At 38.7% G+C, this 26,977-nt stretch overlaps 1 protein-coding gene across 2 annotated transcripts in view; it reads left to right on the forward strand.

Annotated features, from left to right (window-relative positions):
* Positions 1–26,977, forward strand: part of DPP10 (dipeptidyl peptidase like 10) — a gene marked incomplete at both ends in the record, with an annotated part of 1,290,793 nt that overhangs the window by 302,891 nt on the left and 960,925 nt on the right. The window lies entirely within an intron of this gene.

Raw genomic sequence — 26,977 nt, forward strand, 5'->3', positions numbered from 1 at the left:
TTTATCATGGTTCTATTACGTTCGGATTTCTTTCTAGTCGAGTTATTCTGAGGGAAAATAGAACACAGTTTTGATCTGAATTTTACTGGCATTAAGATTCAACCATACAATTAAGAAACTTAAAGTTTGTACCTAGAGAGGAATTAGAATTCTTTCAGACTTTTTATAGAACTGACTCTATACCATTGCTTAAATTTGTCACGCAAATCCTGTGTATAAGATCAGTAAGTTGGAAGTCCTGACATTTCTGTTTATGATGTAAAGGTTTATTTAATTAATGATATTTGTCCCCATGAAGGCCACTAGTGCTTCACTATTACCAAAAGAAATACAAAAAAGATGAATTTATAGTATTTATTTTGCCTTAAAGTCTATTATTGCCACATATGAATACCATTTTGATGTATTAAGAAAGGAAACGATAGTTAAATAAATCACCAATTAGACTGAGTAGGAAAGTATTCCAATCTGAAACCTATCAGTGAAATACTTTAAGTTTTCGATTTATGTATATAATTCTAGAGAAGAACAGACCTCATTATACTGAATGAATGTACCCAGAATATTGAAAGAAAAACTGCTATCTTCTGTGAGCCCGAGGGGTTAGGCTTTTGTAATATAACAAATACCCTGTCTAGACTGCAGAGGTACGATTCTAGCTTTGGAATGAACACGGTTTCAAATTATTTGTCTATATTGGGTCAGTCATTTCAATCAGGAATCGACAACTCTATATTCAGAAGGTTAGTGGCCTGTAACATGGCACATTTTCAGTTTTTTCTCTTGATTTTTATTGTTTCACAGGTAAGCTAACCTCTGAGCATCGTCAGCTTTTAAAAATTATACTTTACAGTTTTAATCTATTTTTACCATATAATGATTTTACTGTTATGGTGAAATAGTATAGATAAATGTGTTGGTGAGTATGTATAGAACTTCAATATTAAAAACATCATAGCCTCAATTTTTTGAAGGGAACTTTTCTAAGAAAAAGCTATTTGAATGTGATCCTGATACACTCCCAAGAGGTTATGAATTGAGTCATTTAGCTACATTTGTTATTAGCTTATTCATTCTTTTGTTCATTCATTGTTATATGCAAAGCACTAGTAAGGGGCAACCAAAAAAAATATGAGAGATGGAGTCAAGGCCATATTCTTTTGAAAGATCCTCCTACTAGAGCTAAAAGGAATCTTAGACCAATTATAACAAACATATATTTTACTGAATTTCTAAAATTTCAAGACAAACGGAATTTTCCAGTAGCGTAAACACACCCACATTAACAATAATTAGCTAAAACTTAAAAAAATGATAATGTTAAGAAATTTAGAAATCCCAGTTTACTTTGGGGTATTTATGCTATAAGTGCTGAGATTGGGAAACTAACGTGGGGGTCTCGGTTAAAATGCTGCAGGTGAAACTGAGGCAGCTGCCTTTGGTTCTGACCCTTGAAGAGGGCTCATGTGATCCCAGGTCAGTGCCCTCTGGTTGTAATTACGAGTGGTCCAAATCCTATCTGGAAGAAATGTCCATTTTTGGCTCTCAGGAATCATACAGATTAAATTCAGCCAAATCTGAACTTACAACATAAAGCAAAGTAATAAGCATATAAGGTATAAACCACCACAATTGAGAGTCTTCAGAAATAACAAACATATCTAGATTTCCAAGAACTAAACTGAATAATATAGAATATAAAATAATACATATGAAATAGTTAAAGAATAAAAGCTGAACACAAAAATGAACATGGAATAAGACATTATTGTAAAGAATTAAACAGATTTGGAAAAGACCCAAAGAGAATTCTTAGAAATCATCATCACTGAAATTAAAAACTCTATGAACACTACACACCTATTAGATCAGCTAAAATAAAAAATAGCGATAACACCAAATGCTTGCAAAGATGCTGAGAAACTGGATTTCTCATACATTTCTGGTGAGAATTTAATGCGTTAAGAGCAAGACCACATCAGAGTGACGTATTAGAAGCATCTCTCTGCCCACCACGTAGAGGGTGGATTGAGAGAGGAAAATCTAGAGGACAGAATTAGGAAATCGAATTTGAAGGCTTAAATTAGAGTAGATTAAATGAAAGAGGGGACCATGTGAAGAGGCAAAGAGGTGCGGCCAAATAAAATCCAGGAGACAGAATCAGAAAGACTTGGTTTGGATTAGTGGCTGTTTTGCAGCGGGGTGGGGGCTGCTTGTTACATTTTCATGGCTGAAAATGATTGGCTGATGGTTAAACTGTTGGCAGTTTGAAATCAGCTCTGGTGGAAATATTTACACCAAGAAATACAAAAATGCTCTCTCTCTCTCTCCAAGGGCCAGAGTCCTAGCACACCAGTGGTAGAATGATATTTTAAAAGCCTCATTTTTATTTACATTTTTTAAATTGAAGTATAGTTGATTTACAATGTTGTGTTAAACACTGCTCTACAGCAAAGTGATTCAGTTATACATACATATATATATATATATATACATTCTTTTTAAATATATATTCTTTTTCATTATAGTTTGTCATAACATATTGAATATGGTTCTCTGTGCTATACAGTAGGACCTTGCTATTTATGCATTCTATATATAAAAGCTTACATCTGCTAACCCCTACCTCCCAGTCCATCCTTCCCTCAATTCTCTCCCCCTTGGCAACCACCAGTCTGTTCTCCATGTCCATGATTCTGTTTCTGTTTCATAGTTAGGTTCATCTGTGCCATATTTTAGATTCCACATATAAGTGATACCATATGGTATTTGTCTTTCTCTTTCTGACTTACTTCACTTAGTATGATCATCTCTAGTTGCGTCCATGTTGCTGCAAGTGGCATTATTTCATTCTTTTTTATGGCTGAGGAATATTCCACTGTATATATGTACCACATCTTCTTTATCCATTCCTCTGTTGGTGGAAATGTAGATTGTTTCCGTGTCTTGGCCATTGTGAATAGTGCTGCTGTGAACACAGGGGTACATGTATCTTTTTGAATTATAGTTTGGTCTGGATATATGCACAAGAGTGGGATTGCTGGATTGTATGGTAATTCTATTTTTAGTTTTCTGAGGAACCTCCATACTGTTTTCCACAGTGACTTCACCAACTTACATTCCCACCAACAGTGTAGCAGGGTTCCCCAAAAGCCTTATCTTTTAAACAGGGAAATTAATTTCATTGCTCATCCCTTCATAAAGTTGTTTTAAGGCTCAAGATGAAAAGGAGGTATTATGTATGAAGAAGCATGGTGGGCACAAGTCGCTAAACTTTGTTTTGATGCTTTTGCAGTCAGAGAAAATTAGTATTACTAGTAGGATCCTGTGAACAGAACATAGGTCAAATTTTATGTCACTAATAATTTTCAGTAGCTCAAATGTGTTCTCATTACTAGAGTGTAATTTATTTGGATAATTACCAATAGAAATATAAATACCTATGTAAAGGAACATGTTTCCTCATACGCAAATATATGCATCTGCATTGCACACACACACATGCACACAGAGGGTTAAGGAAACTTACAAACGTCTCTTGATCTTCTAACTTTACATTCAATCAAGAGATTGGAAAAGAGAGACAGATTGAGATTAAAATGCTAGTGTTTTTCTGATGAGCTGGTTGGGAAATAAGACTTTAGATCTTCAGTGTAACGAGTTAGCTCACTCTACCCCTGAATTCGACCAAAGCAACCACCTGATCTCAATGGTAGGTGATGCTGGGAAACTACAGTCCTCCCCAAGAGGATGGAAGCCTACCGCCATGCTTAGAGCTCAGTGACCTGTCTTTGTTAGCAACCCGGTTCTAAAAGGCAGAGTGCAAAAATATCAAAACGCTCAAGCCAGGTTCCTTCCACCAATGTCAGCAAATCCTCTTGAAAGCATTCCTCCTTCCCTGGGGAGAAGTGAGTGAGAGGGAAGAGGGGAAAGGAGCCTGAGTGACTCAGGTACAGTGGTTTTAGTTGAGGGGATCTCCACTCCTAGGAGGTTCTCCCATAGTAGAGAAAGGGCGGATTTAGATTATGGAAGGAAAAAAATTCCAACAATATTATTGTATGACGATTTTATTTTTAGGGGTGACATTATATTTTGAATTAGGATAGGAATGTACATACATGCTAGGGGTAATGATTCATGGACAGATGAAAGGTATGAGACACAACATTTACACAATGTTGGTAAGAGTATGGATTGACCCCAACTTTTGCAAAAGAAAAATAGCTGTATATTTAAAAACCAAAACATGCTTTCCCCTTAATTTAGTAATTTCACGTAAAGGAGTTTTATATTTAAATAGCAAGTAAACACTAAAGAAAGACATAGTACTTGCAAGTTTGTGTAACTGAGAGAGGGAGAGAGTCCACAGACTATAAAAGATAGGAAAATTGCTTAGGTAAAGTTTAACTTTGGCCTTGAATAGCAATGCTATTCTTCTGCTCTGAATTTCTTTTATAACCTGGGTCATGTTTATAGAAATTTTGCTGTTTTTCTTCCACCTGTAGATCATTTTTCTACAAGGAATAATTAGGGTTTCCAGGAACTACTCACATATTCAAAAGATCTGAAAAAAAAGTTCTGTCTCAGCATTGTCTCCTTGATAGGATTTAGCAAGAAATAGTTATAAAATCAAATGAAAAAAAAATGACTGCAAAGGGGAAAATGTTTTAGTGTCAGTTACGTTAGAGAGCTTTGGACATCGATGTTATGTTTAATTTATGTAGTCTTCTAAACACCCACGATGTTGTGATTATGGCTGGTAAGTGTCATTCTTCAGAGCTAATTCATTTAGAATATGTTGAGAAAAAAATCTGTGAGCAGCAATAACTGAAGAAAATTGAATTCTTGAACTTTTGTCAGAGAACTGGCTCCGGTTGTCTTAGATGTTAACCAAGAGGAAGCTGACAATTTGTTACATCCTGAACTTGTTGCAGTGAAGACTTAGGTTGTGCAGGACGTTAGTCCAACTGCAGGGGTGTGCAGAGTGGCTGATCCATGCCGTGCTCAAGTAGGCATCAGTCCCTCCTCAGAAGTAAGTCCTTCCTCACCTGGACTGAGCCTCCTGAATACCCTTCATTGCCTTGTCTGTCGGGTTCATTGTCTGCTTCCTGATTCAGCAGCCAGGGTCGCCAGAGAGTTCATCCTCATAAGAATAAATGACTTAAAAAGACAGAGTCAGTATGTGGCTGCTTCTTCAAAGAATGCAGTAGATTTTGTGAAGATAATATCTTGGATTAAAAAAATTTTTTTTTTTCTGAAAGGATCTCCTTTTATCTTTAGTGATAGCATCCATATGTCAGTAAAGGAAAGGAGACGGCTTCCTAGCACAGGGGAAAAGAAACCCACTTGTTTAATGCCACTTGACCTGAGTTGAACTGGAAATGAGAGCATGTGATTTTTAATCCTTAGAATATTTCCAAGAATTGCATATGTCCATAGACATGCATAATCTTAATCTGATTTAAGGCTAATAAAATATTAAACATTTCTAAATTTTAAAAAATATATAAGTCCCATGGCCTAAGCATACAGCAAGCACGTAAGAAATACTTGTGGTATTTCCAAGGAAACAGATTACTTCTTATGATACCCTCATCCTCGGGCCACTATAGAAGGCTCAATGATAGTTATTGAGTAGATTAACTATTGAAGAAAACTCTTCATCCTAGGGTCTAAATGATTTCTCCTGGTAGAATTGTTTTTCTCCCTAATTCTCACATTATATCAGGATTACAGGGTTCCTTTGCTGGGATGTGGAATCATCTTTTAGAGAAGAGGAACATAAAAAAATTTATAGTATGTTACCCCAAATCTTTGTCTCATTTATTATGTTTTCTTTATATATATACACATCTATATATATCTATATCTATATCTATATATATTTCACTTAGGCTTTCATCAGACAGAGGAGTTCATGTACCCTGCTGGTAAACAATTATGTCATCCTCATTGACATAATTAGAGGTTTCTAAGAGACAGTACTGGTGGTTTCTCTGTAAATACTGCACTATGTAGATTAATTTTACCCCTCTCTGTGTGTGTTTCTTGAGCTTTCCACCTTATTTTCAGTTAAAGCAAGCATTGTTGTAGTGACTCAATCTCATTTTAAGGGTCAGGGTGGACCAGAGCTTTAGGAACATCTCAAGGTGGCTAATCATTAATTGCTTTCCTCATCATTTTTTTTTTTAATTAAAAATTTTTTTTTGGCTGCGCCACACAGCTTGTGGGAATCTTAGTTCCCCGACCATGAATCAAACCCGGGCGCCTGCAGTGAAAGCACCAAGTCCTAACCAGTGAACCGCCAGGGAATTGCCCCCTCATAATTTTTAAGCACGTGTTAGGCTAGATGCTAAGATGCCAGCACCAGGTGGATCCAATGACCTTTCCATTTACGCTCCAAAATGCCAGCATAAACTGAATGTGAGCAAATACCTAAATAATGGATCTTGATTGACCAAAAGTATCAGAACTTTAGGTATGGGATCAATACCTGGGTAAGTTGCTTAAACTCTCTAAGCCTCCATTTTCTTATCTATAAAATGGGACTAACAACACATACCTCATAGGATTCTAGTAATAATTAAATTAGGACATATGCTGAAAGAAGCCAGACAAAAGACTACATACTGTATAATTTCTTCAGGAATGTGACATTCCTGGAAAGGCAAAACCTTAGCCACAGATCAGATGGATGATTGCCAATGACTAGCAGGGCAGATGGGAGGTTGACTAGAAAGGGGACAAGCAAAATCTGGCGGTGATCTATTTGTTGTCTATCTCAATTGTCATGGTGGTTACACAGCTATACACACTTGTCAAACCTCATCATGGTCTTTTACTTTGTGTAAGTTATAACTCAACAAACCTGATTTTTTTTTTAATGATCATATGTAATGGGTTTCACACTTAATGCAGGATCGATAAACATTAGTTCTTTCCACACCCTGTCCCTGAAGGAGCTAAGCATAACGGTCTTAAATTAATGTTCTTTGTCTTGCGAAGTATAATTGGAAACCAAAGCAAGCATTTGCATTCTTAGAACATTTCTAAGGCCTTTGAATTTCCATAAAGAAGCAATGCAGACTCGAGCTCTGATTTTAAGAGTTTGAACTTACCAAGGTCCCTTGAAAACGACTACAAAATCCTGGATATAAGATGTACTGAAACCCATATACAAATAACTCATGGAGTGATTCATATGGATACAATCCCAATTTTTTTTTGCTTGTTCTTTAAATAGTCATCTGCCAGTGCATCAAAAGAAAAATCCAATAGAAAATTGAACATCAGTAACTCAATGACTAAGAAGCATCAAGTATTTCTATTTATTTATACTTATTCAATCAACACACCCACTGTGGGTCATATTCTGTGCCAGGAGCTAGGGATCCAAGGATGATTAAATAGAACTTCTGTCCTCAAGAAGCTCGTACTTTATAGTGATCAAGAGACAGGTATGGTGAAATTGACACTTATGTGAGCCTGAATAGTTTCTAGGCAAGCAAGTGTTCTTCATGCACTGCATTCTATAACCAACCTTTACATAACAGTAAGTGGGACCTTGAGGCTTTGCTTTTATTACCATGTTTGTTAAAGAGCAACATATTTGGACCTCTGATGGCAAAAAAAGAGAGAAAATAATCTCAAGGCGTGCTTGCTTATTAGAGAAAGAAATCGAATAAAGAGGCGGGAGGTTTTGGGAGACTCTGTAATAGTCAGATAATTTTATTTTAAGGAAAACAAATTTGTACACTAATACCAGCTTAACTTTTTTACAAGAAAATTGAAGAAACTTTTATAAAATGCTGAACATAGTTTTGAAGTTTAGAGAAGAGCTGTGAAGCAAAAAATGACTGTTTATCATGATTGTAAATAATGATACATGCTAAGTTCATTGAGATGTTCAGCAATGGGCTGGTAATGAATCAGCAACAGTAATCATCAGTAACATTGGAGAATGTTTAAAATATTGTGGAAGCCCTACAGAGGTTAACTTCTTTTCCTGAAGCTTGAAATTCAATTACTTCTTTGATGTAATGCTAACCTATCTCTTAAATTCATCTCCAGTTAATTATGGTCCAGATCCTGTATCAAACTCTTCATAGCATTTAATTTAATTCTGTCTGCAATCCTTTATGACAGTTATTACTATTATTCCCATTTCAGGGATGAGAAATCTGAAGCCCAGATAGGTGAAGTGACTTAATTAAAGTGACTCAACCAGTAAGTAGGAGAGATGGAATTTTTTTTTTTTTTTTTTTTTTTTTTTTTTGCGGTACGCGGGCCTCTCACTGTTGCGGCCTCTCCCGTTGCGGAGCACAGGCTCTGGACGTGCAGGCTCAGCAGCCGTGGCTCATGGGCCCAGCCACTCCACGGCATGTGGGATCTTCCTGGACTGGGACACGAACCCGTGCCCCCCTGCATCGGCAGGCAGACTCCCACCCACTGAGCCTCCAGGGAAGCCCGGAGAGATGGAATTTGAACCCAATCAATCTGGGCCCTGATCCTTACCCCTGACTGCATAAGATACAATAATAAGAGCACAGATAGAGATATGACTAGAGGGCAGTCACTATATATACATCATCTGGTTTAGTCCTCAATTTAACTCTATAATATATATATTATTATAGTCCCAATGTTATACATGGAGCAGTTAAAGGCCACAACATGTCCAAAGAATGATCAGTAGTAACTGGCATATACTAGGAGTATCTGCCTCAGTATTGCTCAAGTTGAGATGTGCCAATGTATATACCCAAAATTATTTTCCAGCCTTGAAATTCACTAATTTTAAAAGGAAATTTCTGGTTTCTGTAGCTGGTGGAGGTAGACCTATGTTGGTGCCCAGTTTAAAAATGTCCTAAAGCTAAACACAAAAATTCAAGGATCAGAAGTTCTATCCCACTTCTGGGCATCATGTAAATCCTTCCTTCTTTGTATCAGCCTCCCTGTAACAGTACTTGAGCTGAGCTTAAACTGGGTGGGTTTCAGCCTGGGGGAAAGTTCTAGCAGGCTGAAAGGGTTTAATAAGTCTTCATTCTCTAAATAAGGTTAGTATGAACTCTTAAAACACATTCCCTTTTAGTATATAGCATCTGTTATTAGAAAGGTGAAGCCAGAGGGCTTCTCTGGTGGCGCAGTGGTTGAGAGTCCGCCTGCCGATGCAGGGGGCACGGGTTCGTGCCCCGGTCCGGGAAGATCCCACATGCCGCGGAGCGGCTGGGCCTGTGAGCCATGGCCGCTGAGCCTGTGAGTCCGGAGCCTGTGCTCCGCAACGGGAGAGGCCACAACAGAGGCCCGCGTACCGCAAAAAATAAATAAATAAATAAATAAAAAGTCCTAGGGAGCGCTGGAGCAGGACCAGAGCCAGCCATTTCTAGCACAGGACAGTACTGCCTATGGCATAGAATTATAGGGCTTGAATATGATCTATTTTTTTTTTAACATTAGGAAGTATTTCAAAAAATAGATGAGAATATGGTCATTAGAAACAATACAGTTTAACCAATCCCAGAGAGTGTGTCCCCTTTGCTTCTGAAGGAAAGAACATCTTAACATATTTTATATGACCTGTATCAATTGTTTTTAATCCAATAATAGCAACTATAGTTGTATACTATAAAGTTTATACAACATTTTATATATAATATGTTATCTTCACAAAATTTTGTGGTAGGAAATATTATACCTATCTTTTAAAAAATTATGTGAAATCTGATCCTTAAAGAGTCTTTTTGGCTACCACAATGTCTCCTATAATTATCACTCTATCTCCTCTCTGAGAACTTAAATTCCTTTTTCAGAACTCACCATGCCCAGAGAGGTTTCTCTACTCACCTGCCTCTCAACTACTCATCATTCTTATATTTTGCACTAACTTTATTTAATTCAAATCATTGAAACTTGAATGTGTTACTTTAAAACTTGGTCTAATATAATTTAATTATTCAACAAACATTTTTGAACATTTTCCTTTGTATCATAATGAGTAAGACCCAGGAAATACAGTTATTGATTGCTTGTAAACTGAAGCTCTGAAAAGAAAAGGGTTCTGTTTTGTAGCGTTTGCCAGTTTCTGAGGTATACATACTCCCACCATAGATGATTTCAAGCTGACAAAGATTTAATAAATGGCTCACAAAATTCTCGTATATGTAACAGTCAGTTCTCCTGAGCTTATACGTGCCAACTCCATCACACCACTGGCAGTGTTATTCAGATCCATTGCCAGCTCTCAAGGCACTAAGGAAGATAGGCATTCAGTTTAAGAAAGTTATATAATGTTGGGTAACGATTGCTGTAATGAAAGTATGTACTAGAAACAGAGCCACCACAAGGGAAGGAATGATCAGTTATTGCAGGGAGGAAAGTCAGAGAAGTCGTCTTTGAATATCTGCAACCTTAAGGATGAGTGTGGGGTTTTTTTTGCCTTCTGCATAAGCAGCAAAGATCATTCAAGCAGAGGGAGTAGTGTGCTCAAAGGCAAGGATGTGTGACCTGCATGGAGTGTTTGTTTACCCAGGGTGCAACAGAAAGAGCTGCCAAAAAAAGGAGAGGGGGCTTCCCTGGTGGCGCAGTGGTTGAGAGTCCGCCTACCGATTCAGGGGACGTGGGTTCGTTTCCCGGTCCGGGAAGATCCCACATGCCGCGGAGCGGCTGGGGCCGTGAGCCATGGCCGCTGAGCCTGCGCGTCCGGAGCCTGTGCTCTGCAACGGGAGAGGCCACAACAGTGAGACGCCTGCGTACGGCAAAAAAAAAAAAAAAAAACGAGAGGTAACCAGGCATCAGATCACGGAGGACTTTTTGTGCTCTTTCAAATTGTTGTCTAGTTGTTCACTCAGTTAGATACAGCCCATGACAACTAAGATATATCTACAGCTAATTTTTTCTCTAAAACTTTGTTTACCTCTTTATCTATATCTACAGCTATAACTAAAATCAGTGTGTTTCCCATTGTATCTTTAAAACTCATCTCATTCGTCAACTCCTCCGAGAAGACATTCCTTATGCCCTCTCCTCTCATGCCCATTCTCTCCTGCATCGTGCGTCCAACGACAGCGAATTTTATTTCCTTCAGGATAATTTCCACATGCCTCTATGCATTTATTACCAATAATGTGTCTTTATTTACATAGATGCTTCTCTCTGTCACCCAAAGTGGTAGTTCCTTGAGATCTAGGGTTGCCTTTTATTGTTTTTGTTGCCAGAGCCTAGAACAGTGCCTGATATTCTGGAGGTCCCCAATATTTATGACTTGTGTTGAACTAATGATATGCTTCTTGACTGTAATTCAAAAGGTTAAACAAAGCGGGCTGCGATTCTAATTGTTGGAAATGTGAATGTCCTCTGTTTTCTGGCTTCACCTTTATTATTTATTTATTTATTTTGCGGTACGCGGGCCTCTCACTGTTGTGGCCTCTCCCGTTGCGGAGCACAGGCTCCAGACGTGCAGGCTCAGCAGCCATGGCTCACAGGCCCAGCTGCTCCGCGGCATGTGGGATCTTCCCGGACCGGGGCACGAACCCGCGTCCCCTGCATCGGCAGGCGGACTCTCAACCACTGCGCCACCAGGGAAGCCCCGTAGGACTTTTTTGTAGGGTGTTTTGCACCCTACAAATAATGGCCATTAGAAACAGACATCTCTGAAGAGATTTCTGTCTTAGCTGTTCAGTCTGCTATAATTAAAATGACATAGACCAGGTAGCTTAAACAGCATTTATTTCATAGTTCTGGTGCCTGGAAGTCCAAGATCGAGGTGCCAGTAGATTCCATGTCTGGTGAGAGCCCACTTCTTCCTCGTTCACAGACAGCTGTCTTCTCACTGTGTCCTCTAACGGCAGATGGAGTGAGAGCGCTTCCTGAGGTCTCTTTATAAGGGTGCTTGCTAATCCCATTCATGAGGGCTCCACCCTCACTTCCTAATCACCTCCCCAAAGCCCAACCTCCAAATACTATCACATTGAGGATTAGGTTTCTATAGATAAATTTGGGGAAGGAGAGGTGGTGGTGGGGAGACAAAACATTCAGCCTACAGTGTTCTAGCCCTGGTTCCTAAAAATTCATATTCTTGGCACATGCAAAATATATCACTCCAACCTAATAGCCCCAAAGTCTTAACTTGTTCCAGCGTCAACTTTAAAGTCTAAGCTCAAAGTCTCCTCTAAGCATCATCTAAATCAGATATGGGTGAAACTCAAGCTACACTTCATCCCGAGGCAAATTCTTCTCCAGCTGTGAACTTCTGAAACCACACAAGTTATGTGCTTCTAAAATACCTTAGCGGGAGAGGCATAGGATAGACATTCCCGTTCCAAAGGTAGACATAGGAAAGAAGAAAGGGGCAATGGGTTCTAAATAAGTCCAAAACCTAAGAGGACAAACAAAATTTAACCTGATGCTCCAGAATAATCGTCTCTGACTTGATGCTCTGAATTCCAGGCCCACTGGGTGCACAGTGATGTCCCCCTAGGGCTTGGCTCTCTGTCTGGGCTGGTATCCTGTACCTTTGACTTTCCTAGACTGATGTTACAGCCCTGCCGCTTCGGGCAGCCCTGTCATTTGAAACACAGGTGTAGGCAGACATGCCCCTGGAACCCTGTGCGCTCTGGCTGTGATGTGTGGCCACCCTGATGATCTCAGAATTTCCTTTAGGGTCCCTCTTCCATTGTCTTGAAGAACAGCGCCTGATCTCCATTGAGATGGTTTATGCATAATAATCTCCTTATCTGATGGTCTCCTGGCCACATCCTTACTGTTCTCACTTTTTGCAACATCAAAAGGCTGAGAATTATGCAAATCTCTAAGTTCTGCTTCCGTTTTGCTTAACAGTTCCATCATTAATCGTCTCTCTCCAACATTTTAGTACAGTCAGAGGAGCCAAGCCACTATTTCAAGATTTTCTTCAGTAATCTCTTCAGCGAAATATCTAATTTCATCCCTTGAAGATTCTACCTTCTGAAAACACTAGAACACAAACACAGCTCAGCCTAGTTCTTTGCTACTTTATAACAAGGATTGTCTTTTCTCCACTTTCCAATAACGTGTTCTTCATTTCTGTCTGAGACCTTATCAGACTGGCCTTTACCATGCATATTTCTACCAGTATTCTGTTCATGACTATGTAAGTATTCTCTAAGAAGACAAAAACTTTCTTTACAGTTCTCCTTTTTTCTTTCTGAGTTCTCGCCACAATCACCTTGCAAGATCCATTCACAGCAATACAGGCTTTTTCTGGCTACACTTCAAAACCCCTCCAGCCTCTATCTGTTACGCCATTCCAAAGCTGCTTCCACATTTTTAGATATTTGTTACAGCCGTGTTCCACTTCTTGGTACCAATTTCTGTCTTAGTCTTTTCAGGCTGTATAACAAAAATATCATAGACTGAGTGACTTAAACAACAAATACTTATTTCTCACAGTTCTAGAAAGCCCAAGATCAAAGTGCTGGTGGATTTGGTGTCTGGTGAGGGCCCACTTCCTTGTTCATAAGTGGCCATCTTTTTACTGTGTCCTCACGTGGAAGAAGGTGGGAGAGAGCTCTCTGGGTTCTATTTTAGTAGGCTGCCAGTCCCATTCATGAGGACTACACCTCATAACCTAATCAACTCCCAAAGGCCCAACCTCCAGATACCATCACACTGGGGGTTAGATTTTAACATATACATTTGCAGGTAAGGGACACAAGCATACAGTCTATAGCAGTCTTCCAGATTCTTTTTTTTTTGAGTATTGCATTTGGATATATTCTTCCTACTAAATTATATTTCTTCCAGAAAAGTTTTGGAAAGTTGGCAATTAGCCCATTTCAGTCTCTATCATTAAGCTACTTGTTAAGGTCATCGACAATGAGTAAAGAAAGGAGTTTAACCAGATGCTATTGGCTGGGGAGAAGTAGCCATTTTAGAAATACCGAATGCCTTGTTCTGAGATTATTTATGACAGAGCTTGAAAAATAAATGTAGAGCAGTGTTTAAGCTACTAATGTCAAAGCTACTAATCAGTAATAAATATGAGGCCAAAAGCAGTAAATATTTAAATGACAACTTTACATCTTTTAAATGCAGTATAATGTCCTGGCTATATGGCAATGACGTCATTAAACAAAACTGCTTTATTTGCAGTACCAACATGTTTTATGGTAACTTCTGTCAAGTGACATACACACAGAGCTCCTTGCCCTTTAAGTAGACGTGGGCACACCCACAATTTGGTAACAGGTCCTGCCTAAAAAATTGTAGGGTAGTGGGTGGTGCAGTGGTTGAGAGTCCGCCTGCCGATGCAGGGGACGCGGGTTCGTGCCCCGGTCCGGGAAGATCCCACATGCCGCGGAGCGGCTGGGCCCGTGAGCCATGGCCGCTGAGCCTGTGAGTCCGGAGCCTGTGCTCCGCAACGGGAGAGGCCACAACAGTGAGAGGCCCGCGTACCGCAAAAAAAAAAAAAAAAATTGTAGGGTAATGGTAAAGCATGGACTTTAGGGTCAATAATCTGAAGATCTGAATTTGAATTTTTTCTGTCTTTTGTTATTAACATTTTCTGGGTTTCAGTTGCAATAACTCTTAGGTAGGAATAATAGTGTTCATCCTGAATATGTTTGAGAGTAAGGTGAGTTAAGTAAATATATTACTTGTAAGGATGATAAATTCAATAAGCTATTGTTAATATCATCATCATTAGCACCATCAGACATCATCATCAGAGTCATGATCATCGTATTTAATATTTAGGGGCTATGTTTGCAACTGTAGACTTATTCTTGGGTTCAGAAGATCACAGGGGATTTCAAAATGCAAAACATTAAAGTGTATTATATTTTATTCAAAAACAAAACATCAAGGTGTATTATATTATATTCAATGTGTTATATTCAAAAAGTTCAGCTTATTAAAATGCAAGTGTCATCAGTCATGGTTGGGACCTTCACTTTCATATAATGTGATTTGATCAGATAAATCATTTTCAAAAATATCTATCCAGTTATACAACATTGGTTGCAGTGGATAAATCTATAACAACCTCAAGTTTCAGTGGCTTAATGCAATAAAGGTTTATTTCCTATTCATGTTATAGTGAATTTATGATGACTAGAGAGGAACGTTGTTTCTCCTCCACACAGTTATTTACGGTTCCAGGGTTATTCTTTTTTTTGCGGGGGGTGGTTCGCAGGCCTCTCACTGTTGTGGCCTCTCCCATTGCAGAGCACAGGCTCCGGACGTGCAGGCTCAGCGGCCATGGCTCACGGGCCTAGCTGCTCCAGCAGCATGTGGGAGCTTCCCGGACGGGGGCACGAACGGGCGTCCCCTGCATCAGCAGGCGGACTCTCAACCACTGTGCCACCAGGGAAGCCCTCCAGGCTTATTCTATCTGATGGCTTTATTAAGCTTGAGTCTTGGAGTGTCCCTCTGAACCTACATTAATCAAACTGGGAGGCTAAAAAAGAAGAGAACTCATGAAAGACAGCACAGAAGACTGCATGAGCCAGGCCTGGAGGAGGTATATTCCACTTTCATGCAAATTCCATTTCTCCAAACTTGGTCCCATGTCAGCACTTAATCCCAAAGGAGAGTGGAACATACACTTTACCTATTTGCTCAGGTGAAAGACAAAATGAGAATTGAGTCTTGTCAGCCTCTGCCTCAGGGTTCTAGCATATTAAAACCAATCATGAGTTTAATTGAATAAAAGACAGTACACAGTTTAATAGCATCACATTCACTTAAAGTATTTATAAAAATAATGTATAATCTATCCTTCCCTTTCTTTGACATGTTACTGTAAAAATTAGCAGCACCTTGCTTAATTCAGTGGCAGACAGGAGCTGTCTTGGAATCCATGCATATGCCTGGTCTCTTTCTTTGGTCCAATGGAGTTGGTACCTCAGGGCTTGAGACATCCAGTATTGCAGAATCCAGAGTTCTTCTATTGTAACCAGGATGGTGATCTTCTAATTAGTATATATCCCTGTGGAACTTCTAGACAAGACTTGGCTTTTTCTCCTGAATGTGAAAGTGAAGACAAGATATTCTTCATGTGAATGTGGAAATCTTTGTTTCATAAAGATTAAGCTAAGTACTCACAAGAGAAATTATATAGGCAACCAGATTCTTCTGAGGACCGCTCTCTATGTATAGATATAAACATAGATGTAGATGTTCCAGTATGACTTTGAGTGTTAACAAAGTAAGAGCCCTCTCCCTGGGAGCTGTCCAAGATTCTCAACAGCTTCTCATTAGTTATATCATATCTAGGGCACCAGAGGGCTCCCAGCTTTTCTAGAGGACCTATTGCTTTCATACCTTGTAAAACTTTAATTCATGCCTGAATCCTTATAAACATACTGCTAAGTTTGACACTGTTCAATCGGATTTCAATTGACTCTTTATATCCCAGCATAAGCCTAACTTGACCTTACATTTCATTTGATTCCATGGCCTATTCATGACATGCCCTGACCTGAGATAATTCCTCCCTTACCATATTCTGGCATTAGGGATGCCCAGAAGTGCACTGAATCATCTGATAGGCCTCTGGAATTAAGCCAGTATTGTTATTTCATCAGGTGGGATTTAACCATTCACACCATAGTTATCAAGAATTCCAAAAATGTTTTCTCATGAGGATAACATTATGTGTGAACTGTATGTTCCTTGGAAAATCAAAAGACTAATAATTAGCCAAAGTAAGCACCAACCTAAGTACCAATGTAATTTCAGAAGTTTGAACCACTGTTTTAATGCCTTAGGTTACAGGAGAGAATTTGGATTTAAGATATACTAAAAGACAATGTGTTCATATATTGAAACAAAATTAGCCAGTTATTATTAAATGCTCTTGAATTTTCAGTGTTCAACTACTGTCACCTTAACACACCATTACATTATGAATGTATTTATTTAGATTCTACACTCCTCAAGAAAGATGCTTTTGAAGGGTATTATAATTATTAAATTTTTTGTTAAATTGTATTCACAAAAGATGTCTTGAATGTGTTTACAGAACTGATTGGTAAATTTACCGACATAAGAGGAGGACAGTTTAAATTAGTAGACTACCTAAATTGTTTTAATAAATTCCTATTTTGAATTATTCTGAATGAGAATTTTGCACACGTTTATGATGGGTATGAGACACTCTTTAAGTCAAGAACATTTCAGTTCCTAGATTCTTACAATGTGCTACATATTTGTGGTTAACACAAAATAGCTGAATAAAATGAAAAAAACATAAATGAATAAACACAAAATAGCATTTTTCAGAGAGGGCACTGTAATGCCAAGAAAATTCGATTAAACCAGTGAAATCTCCCTACACATACAGTTTAGAGGCAAAACATTCTGGTTTTTCTAAATCTCCTTGTCACCTCACGGTTATCAATTTGCTACAGAGACGATTAGGAAAGCTCACAGAGGCGAGTTGCTATTAGCTGTGAATCTCCAAATACTTGAATATTTCCAAATGAATTCAAAATGCTGTTAAAAAATGTCAGTAAGTTATTATCCATGGATTTCAGGACTCGTAGGCTTAATATTAATTTATGCATTTATTCATTTATTTCTTTGCAAAGGGGCGCAGGTATAACCCACTCTTTGTGACACATGGTGCAGACATATAAAAAGATTCATCGATAGCAATTTCAGTGCAGATGATACTGAAATGTTATAAAATGATACAAAACATAAGATGATATAAAAGCTTATATCGTTTTTCCATTAAGAGATATGCTGGAGCCAACAGAGCTTGACATGCTAGGAAAAGCACCTGGGTAGAGAACCCCATCACTGTGATAGTCTACATATGTAGAAACAGGGAAGCAGGGCATAGCTAGGTAAATATATAATGACGGAAGCATCTTGATAGAGAAATTGATCTTTTAAAAAAGGGTCAAGTCTCATGGGCTCGGCCTCTGACATCTGCCGGATCGTCCATTGAGTTATCTGAGATTGGCAAAGCTAGGCAATCTGAGAAATCTGCGGACGTCGAGAAGAGAATGAACGTCCAGGGAAGGCCATCCACGTTTGTCTCTCCTCACCTGCCTCTTCCATAATCCCCACATGTCACTTTCTTAATAAGAATATATATATGTGTGTATATATATTATTTTTACAGGGCACATTACATTTTATATGATACTTTGTATTCTTTAAATCCCTTTCACAGACACATCACCCTATTTTATCCTTAGAATATTCCTCTAAAAGTACCCCAAAACAGGCGTTACCCTGATTTAATTGAGGAAATGAAATAAAGTGACCCGAAGTCAGTCAGTTCTTCAAAGTCAGCTCGTGAAGCTGAGCCTCAGCCTCCTAAATTACAATTGCGTGTGCATTTTATTTTATTTTTATTTTTATTTTTTTATTTTTTTGCGGTACGCGGGCCTCTCACTGTTGTGGCCTCTCCCGTTGCGGAGCACAGGCTCCGGACACGCAGGCTCAGCGGCCATGGCTCACGGGCCCAGCCGCTCCGCGGCATGTGGGATCTTCCCAGACCGGGGCACGAACCCGTGTCCCCTGCATTGGCAGGCGGACTCTCAACCACTGCGCCACCAGGGAAGCCCACGTGTGTGTTTATATGTATGTGTGCCTGTGTTCTACATTCCTCATGGAGTCTTCATACTAATTATGAGCATGACTTGTATTCTCTTTTTTCTTTTCATTTTGCAGATGAGGAGAGATGAAGGTCAAGGTGTGTGTCTGTGTGTATATAGTTAAATATATGTATCTACATTTGGTTTATATTTTTATTTGGCTCTTGCAAAAAAAGTCAGGGAGAGAAAATTCCCTAGAATTAAAATATTGGGTTCATACAATCTGAAGGAATCCATTTGAGTGAGGGAGAAAAATAAAAGTTATACTGAATGCTCTGAAGGAATATGGAAACCAAATGGCCAGTTGACTGTAGTTGTCATCAAGACCAGTTTAACTTCTCTTTTCATTTTACTGTCACGTTTCCAGATTTAGATCCTTCAGAGCCATGGTAAATAGATTATGCAAAAGTAAGTTTAATTAAGTGGGTAGTCTATAGTAACATTTTATGTTAACTGCCTCCGTAAAGTAAATGTTACTGTATCCCAGCATTTCTTGAGAATAATTTCAGTGACTTTAAATGAGCTCGTTTCAGTGATTTTGCACATTGCACTCTACACAGTGGAGTGGAAAGAACACAGAGTGAGGACCAGTGGACCTCAGTTTGAAAACACTCCTCAGCTTTCTGGTCTCAAAAAGAAGGAAGGAGTCTAGTTCTCCCTTATCATTTCTACCAGTCAGTGTCTAGATAGTGATCGAATGAGACAACATTGATAAAATATGCTAATCCAAAAACATAAACTATTTCCATTACAAGGAAAATTAAAGTACAGATTGGAAACAAAAAGGATCTATGAGCAAAATCATTAAAATTAAAAGCCAGTTTAGTAAGAATTTAAGGAAATTTAATGATATAACATAAAATCTAAATTAAAGCATCTAAAAATAACCAAGATTTGAAAAGACCCTTAACTCAGTTCTTGAAAGTAAAAAATGGAATCTAAGCAAAAAATGGTAAAAACACAGGTAATTAAAAAAGAGAAGGTGTTTAACAGAAGTAATTTAAAAAACAATTATAAAGCACACCAGAACAACAATCAAAACAACAAGCACTTCAGAACTAAAACACACCCACCAAAAATTCATCGTTAAAATAGGAAGGCAACTCTTTTTGCTCTTTCATTAATTCAACAAATATTGACTGAGAGCAGGTGTCATGTTCTCAATCATGTTCAAAATAATTTGCCTGTTTTCATGGAAATTACTTTTATAGAGACAGGAAACAGTTATTAAATAACTAAACACATAAACATTAAATATGTGCATTTGGCATTTCCTTTGTGACATTTAGAATACTCCCCAAGCCCCCTCTTACCCCAGTCACTGCTGTAGTGACCAGTTGTGGGAAGTCTTTGTCTAGTTAGAAAAAAAAATGTGCAACATGAGAGTTGTGAGTCAAGTTTTATTTGGGACCAAATGAGGACTATAGCCTGGGAGACAGCATTTCAGACAGCTCTGAGAAATCGCTCCAAAGAGGCAGGGGTAAGGTCAGTATATATGTGATTCTGGTGAAGGTGGAGTACATGCAATCGAGCACATATTTTTTTTGCAGAAGGTTTCTTCTAGTCACAAGGAGCAGTCGTCACCATGAAGGATTGTAGTGCATTTCTAGATATGAAGAGATACGAGAATTGGGCTCATAAAATCCTCTCCTGAAAGTATCTAACTATCTGAAGGCCTGTTCTTCCAGTTTTTCCCAGAGCACAGAGTGCCCCGTTTCTGCTCTCCACCCTGAACTCCTTTCAGGAGGTGTTGAAAATCAGCAGCTGCAGCAGCATGTGATTTAATCCTCGCAGAGGTAGATGGCAAGTGCCGATGGCAAGTGCCAATTTGTCGTTGACAACGTCTATCAGTCACTTTCAAGTGCAAACTGACAGCACCTTGCCCTTGTACTTGCCCAACCCCAGAGCAAGAGAGTTGATGTCTGTGAGATCACCTTTGACCAGCAGTGGTCTGGAGCTGATGTGGAAACTCTGAGATATATATAGACAAGGGTTCTCAGAAGGCACACTGGGAACAAGAAGCTCCTGTAGTGACAGCCAACCTGGTAATATAGCACTAGTTAGGCTTGCTTTCCTATCCTTTTCAACTCCCTCTTCTATCACTCACTTTACAGATAAGAATCATCAGGGAGCAAAGAGCTTATGTAATATACTCAAGGTCACCCTGTTTTTAAGGAACACCACCACCTGTCTTAACTATCTTCAGAACATAATCCAGTTTTTAAAAATTTTCTTCTTAAAGCTGCCTTCCCTTCTCCCTCCCCTCCAGTGACTTTGAGATACTTCTGACCCTCTTCATGTGAAGATTTCAGCAGTGTTTGCTTATTACAGCCTGCTCAAGCATAGTCAGATGGAAAATTAGTATCCCAGAGGGTACAGTGTTGATCCAAAGGAGCTAATCTCTAATAGTAGAATTCTGGGCATCTTCATTCCTGAAATTGGTCAGATCTTTCTTTCCCCAAATCCATAATCACAGAATGTAGATGGTCAATCAGGTAGTTCCACACAGGAACTCACTGGTAATAAAACTTCCCTCATCATAAAAATTAAGAATAATAGTCACTCCCATCTTGGATTGGTTTCAAGTACATCAGTTGAACAACTTATAGAACTGCCATATTGTGGGGAAAATTGCAGAAAGCAGTGTTTCCAGTCATTTGCTAACTGAGCCAGAAATTATAATGGCATGCCAAATTAGGCTGAGCTGTTAAAGGAAGATACTCACATTATTCTTCTCTGCCTTTACAATATGCATAAGAAGCTGAAAAAGCCAGTAATTTTTTTTTTGCAGGTGGCATGGGGAAACTTACTAAACTTTTTTCGAGTTTTTTCCACCTGGATGTTGTATTTTTGCTTCATTTATTTTCCTTGCATCCAAACACCTTGCAGCTGGTGATCCTCTAGGGAAAGTACGGTTAGGCTCCTTCCTGGTCACTGAATGATTGAAGGAAATACACAATTGAACTCTATACCCATGCCTCCTCCCTCACCCTGTTGTGTTTTTGAGACCTGTGGGTATTAGAAAGTTCATAAAAACAGAGAGCATGCTGTTCGTTTGGCAGAGGTGAAGGAAATAGGGTATGTTTTGTTTGTTGCTTTCCCCTGAAGTTTCTGTTACCAAGTTGCCATCTCTCACTCTTATAGGCATCCTTCTACCCGTTGTCACATAAGTTGTTGCTGGCAGCTCTGTCCTAAGTCCTACTGTCTCCTACTGGAAGACTGACACCATACATGACCCTCTGTTTTCTGGCATGGAAAGGGTCTCATCCGTGCAGGGGGAGGGGAGAGTCACTGAGAAACATGATTGTGAGATACCACCTTGGAGCCCCATGAATTGCACAGACATGAACAGCTCCTTAAACTGGAAAACCTAAAACACAGGTCCCAACTTGGGAGCATTTGTGTCCCCAGTTCCCAACACTTGTACTCAAAAGTGTCCCCTGGGAATTTGCCCTAGAGGTAATTTATAGGGCCTGGGAAGTTCAGCAATGAATACAATGGAGTCCCGCTCTTGGGAGATTACTGTCTGTGGAGCTAAAGAATTTCTAGACTGGATTTTAAATACAGAATGCATTTTGCTTTATTAATACCATTAGGTTTGGGGTCTAGTTTTTCCATGTTAACCTATAAAAGTTGCTTTAAACTATAAAGAAATTAAATAAATTACTATGGGGAATTTAGGTCTAAATTCCAGATTTAGGCAGCAATAAAAAGGTGGGTGAAGGTAATTTCATTTTCTTTTCCTGAACTCCAGGGCAGGATTTAAAACGATAGTTTGTCTCGGCACACAAAGCTCCACTTTCATTTCACCTGCCTTTCCTTCTTTTTTAATACGAATGCCCTGTGCCCAGGAAGTCTTCTTTGGAGAGCAAGAGTGGTAGCTTCATGATCTGAAATTACTCTTCTCTTTCTTTTCTAGCAAAGCTTCCATTCTCACAGAACAGCTAGTCCCACCTAGGGGGAAAATAAGCCAAGTTCCATCACTATAATATGAATGACTGATGGAACTTCTGTTTTCCTAGAGATATTACTATTTTAAATATAAGTCCTCCTTCATTTAATTTTTTACCTTGATTCTCAAACTTGTGTTTGGTGCTTCAGACACCTTTAAAAGGAAGCACATTTTCAAGGACTCCTGAAAATACATCTATGCACCCTCAAGGGTAAGAGGATAATAGTTGGAGAAAGATTAATCTGCTTTAGTGATTCTCAAGGTGAAGGAGGGAAGCAGAAGGAAGGTGTCTGCCCAGATGGTGAAGCGGGTTCAAATTGGGCCAGGGTGTGTGTAGAAAAGAATTAAAGTGATATTGAAGTGTATCATCATGTTTAGAAAATGAAAAAAAAAAAAGTAAAAAAAAAATTTTATTTTTAAAAAATCATGGAAAAATGTAAAAAAAAATATAATGATTCCCAGGCAGAGAAATGTCTCTTTAGGGGCTCATTCCAGAACCTTCAGATGTTTATATTAAAAGTGATCTAAACCAGTGTTGAGCACCCATCTGGTTACTGGTAATTTAGTTCATATCAAAGTGAAATGAAACCAAAAAAAAATTAGAAGAACCAAACAGAAGGGTGGTATTTTGGTCAAGAAAGCCACATGGGCCAAATCTGGCTGGAGCTCTGCAGAAAGTTGAGATGCATGGGCTGTCCATCTTTTCACAGATACTCCCCTCAACGCTTCTAACCACACAAATGAAACAATCCAGACCTCTCCCTTGGTGGCCAGGACATTTATAAAACAGTATATTGGAGCATCTACAGGCCAGGCATAGTTCTAGGAACTGGGGATACATCCTACTCTCTCGTGTGGTTCACAGATGAAAAGGAGTGTCAGATGGTGATATGTACTGTGAAGTAAACTAGACATTAAAAAAAAAGTAATATGATAGAAAATGACTGTGGGAGAATAAGGGGTTATTTTTGTTTGGCTAGCGACTGGGGAGCTCTGAGGAGGTGACGTATGAGCCCAAGTTGACAAAGACCTAGCCCTGCAAAGAACAGGAGAAAGAGTATTCCTGGTAGAGGGAACAGCCAGCATAAATGCATGGGGGCAGGAATGAATATGGCCTGTTCTAGAAACAGAGAGAAAGCCAGTGTGTGTGATGGAGAGTGACATTGGAGACACAGGCATACCTGGAGCCTCTAGAGCTTTGTAGATCCCAGTAAGGAATCTTATTTTTTATTTCAAATGCAGTGGGATGCCATGGGAGAGTTTTAGCAGGGAAGTGGCAAGAGTTTCTACTTTTGTGCACCCCCTTGTAATAAATGCTTGTATATCATTGGCTGCTCAAATAGGATATGGATTCCTTGGGAAGACACATGCCTGCTGATCAGGACCACTACTCCAAAGTAGTGAAGCTAGTGGAAAACTGAGCTTTACTCTTTGGGCCACTGTCACCACACCACCCTTTGCCTGCTTGAGCTACTTGTTGCACGAGCCTCTAAGACTTCTGAGGTTGAAAATTCTCTCTTTACCTATTTAGTATGCAGACTGCAATTGCTCTGAACTATCTTGTGGGCCACCTGCTTTGCTGTGATCTTATTTTGGAGTATTCTAATGGATTTTAGCAGAGTGTTAAGTCTCTGCTTTGTAAAGCCTTATTCCTATCCTCAAATTATCTTAATTCATTACCTTCTTGCTATGATAGTTTAATTGAGTGTAGGATGTAAAGCTAATTTATTTCACGTTTTTCTTCTAATAGTTTTCACTTTCTTTATTGAAAAAGTAATTACTGAATTCCAATACAATAACTGGAAATTACTTTTTCTAATAACATATATTATCACATCACCAGCCGCAGAAAATACTCTGAAGTACCCTGAAGTTTGGGTTAACGGAAATGAGCTTCAAATTGTTAATGCAAAAAAAAAAAAAAAAATTGCTAATTTGTTATCTCAACACTGGCCTCTTTATTTATTTTGAAATTACACATTTGCCCATGTTCATTGAGAGAAAAATTATAAAATACAGAAAAGAAAAAAGTAAAAATAATCTCAACACTCAGATATAAGTACTATTAGCATTTGGTTGAAAGTCTTCCATATATGTTTTCTACGTGCATATATACACATATAAGTACATTTTAATGGCATGCTAGTATTCTATTACTTATATGTAGTATATTATTATTAAATTATAATGACTTTTTTTAGGTCATTGATGATCAAACACCGATTATATCAGTACAGTTCAACATAATAATGTAACAATTTCCATATTGCAAAATATTTTATTTATTTTTAAGTTTTCAGCACCTTGAGAAATGCCATTCATACACATCCCTGTGTTTATCTAAATATATGTACATAAATTATATTTGCACATTTGCCTAAAAATTTCTTTAGGATAAATTCTCAGTAGTTCAACTGGTGGGCATGGAAAAGAGCATGCACATTTCTAATGCATTGAATCTATATTTCCAAATCATCCTTAAACTTGTTTAAACATCAACAATATATAATGTTGCTCATATCCTCAGCAATACTGAGTATTATTCTTTTATTGGAACTCTTATTGGTAGAGACAAAAAAAAAAAATCTTTTCATTTGCATTTCCTTGACAGACTAATTAAAAGAGTTGAGCATTTTTCAGTAACATTTATTCACCACCCTGACTCTTTAGTCATTTTTTAATGGTATCTCTCCACAGGCTGCCATGGATCCATACACTTTTTTCCATTAGCACAGTATTTCCAGGCAGGGTCATCCCTAAGGATAAGAAAGTGGTCTAAGTTGGTACCATGGGACAGCAAGATAAACTGTGAGGGTCAGAGGGAATTCACCATTATATGTTTGGAAAATTAGCTGTGTGCGATTTGAGGGTCTCTAAAAATCGACCAGCTGATAATACAGATTTCAACAAGCTCTTGTCTAAAAGTCCCTCAGAGATTTTCTGGAAACAGAATTTTTACCAGTTTAAGACATCAGAATATCTCTCTGGGTTAAGAGCCATCAGATACAAATATTTGAGAACAGTTTATCTGAGAAACCCGTAAGCATTCATGATTCTCTACCCAAAAGTAAGGGCTTGGAAGTCTACACTCTCTAACTGGAATAACAGAGGAATACATTTTTGCCTGACTAGAGCTTTACAAGGTTTAAAGGGAAAAAGGACAAGGAGGCGTATGGTCATTTTTTACTGAGCAAAACGAGAAAACATTTGCATGTTGGGATTTAGTCTCATGAACTCATCCACAGATGAAAGTCCTCAGTTCCTCTGACATAGTCAAGACAATAACCGAGGATGGAGGGGGGAAGATCAATTCTAGAATTGCCGAGAACCTTGTTCCTCAAAGTGAGATCCCTGGATCAGCAGCGTGGCATCACCTAGAAGCTTGTGACAAATGCAGAATCTCTGGACATGCCCCAGACCTGCTGATTCAGAATCTGCACTCTAACATGATCCCCAGGGCATTCATAGGTATCTCAGTGTGAGAAGATTGAGGAGACACAATTTGCAGAACCCGATGGTAGGTGAGATATGGAAAGTGAGAGAGACCCTGGGAAAAGAAACCACCCAGTTTCAGTCTCCCGGATAAATAAGTGTATTGTTTAATACACAAGTGGCTAGAGATTCGAGGTTAGGTAACGGTCCAAGGTAGCATGATGTACAGCAAATGAGTGTGCAGTCCAGACTCTTTGTGACGCAGAACTTCAGGGAAGGGCCAAGTGCCCGTGAATTGGATTAGTTTGTTTGTGATGCATTCCAAAATGTTTAAGTAATTTTCTTGATATCATTGAATGAAACAGTGCATTTCAAGTGCTTACAATGATGTCTGGCACATGGTATGCAGACCACCAACTTTACCTATTATTATGGTTATTATCATTGTCATCCTCTTTGTTGTTTGTCAAGTGATTGGACTATTAAACGCAACTATGCATATTGGAAAGCAATACTGAGCTGACAAGGGCGTGGTATGATTCTATAGGCCACCTTAATTACTAAAAAGGAAAGAATGAGAAGAAAAGAAAAAGTTGTCACTTTTAAAAAGCTCAGCCACAGAATATCCCGCATCAGCACTTAGTGGATGTGCTTGCAGTTAAAGCCATGGTGTGGAATTCCTGATTACTCAGCTTTTGCAAATTGAAGAGACAATAAATAGCGCAGAAAGGAAAAAATGGTTACTTCTTCAAAGAGGTATAGAAGCAAACATCTAATTTTCATGTTATGCTTGTTTAATTAGGTGATTTACTGTAACATATTTATCAGACAAGAGTATAGCTAAGAGGAGGCCCTTTTTCTCCTTTCATCGTTATGAGTATTAATTTATCCTGCGCGAGGGACTTGCTGATTCTCACACAACGATGCTGGTGATTGAAATTTACAGACAAAAGACATAAGCATGAGTATAGAATATAAGGGGTCGGGGGAAGGAGGGGAGAAAAAA

This window comes from Grampus griseus (genome assembly GCF_964374135.1).
Source record: "Grampus griseus genome assembly, chromosome: 7".
NCBI classification, from domain to species: Eukaryota; Metazoa; Chordata; class Mammalia; order Artiodactyla; family Delphinidae; genus Grampus; species Grampus griseus.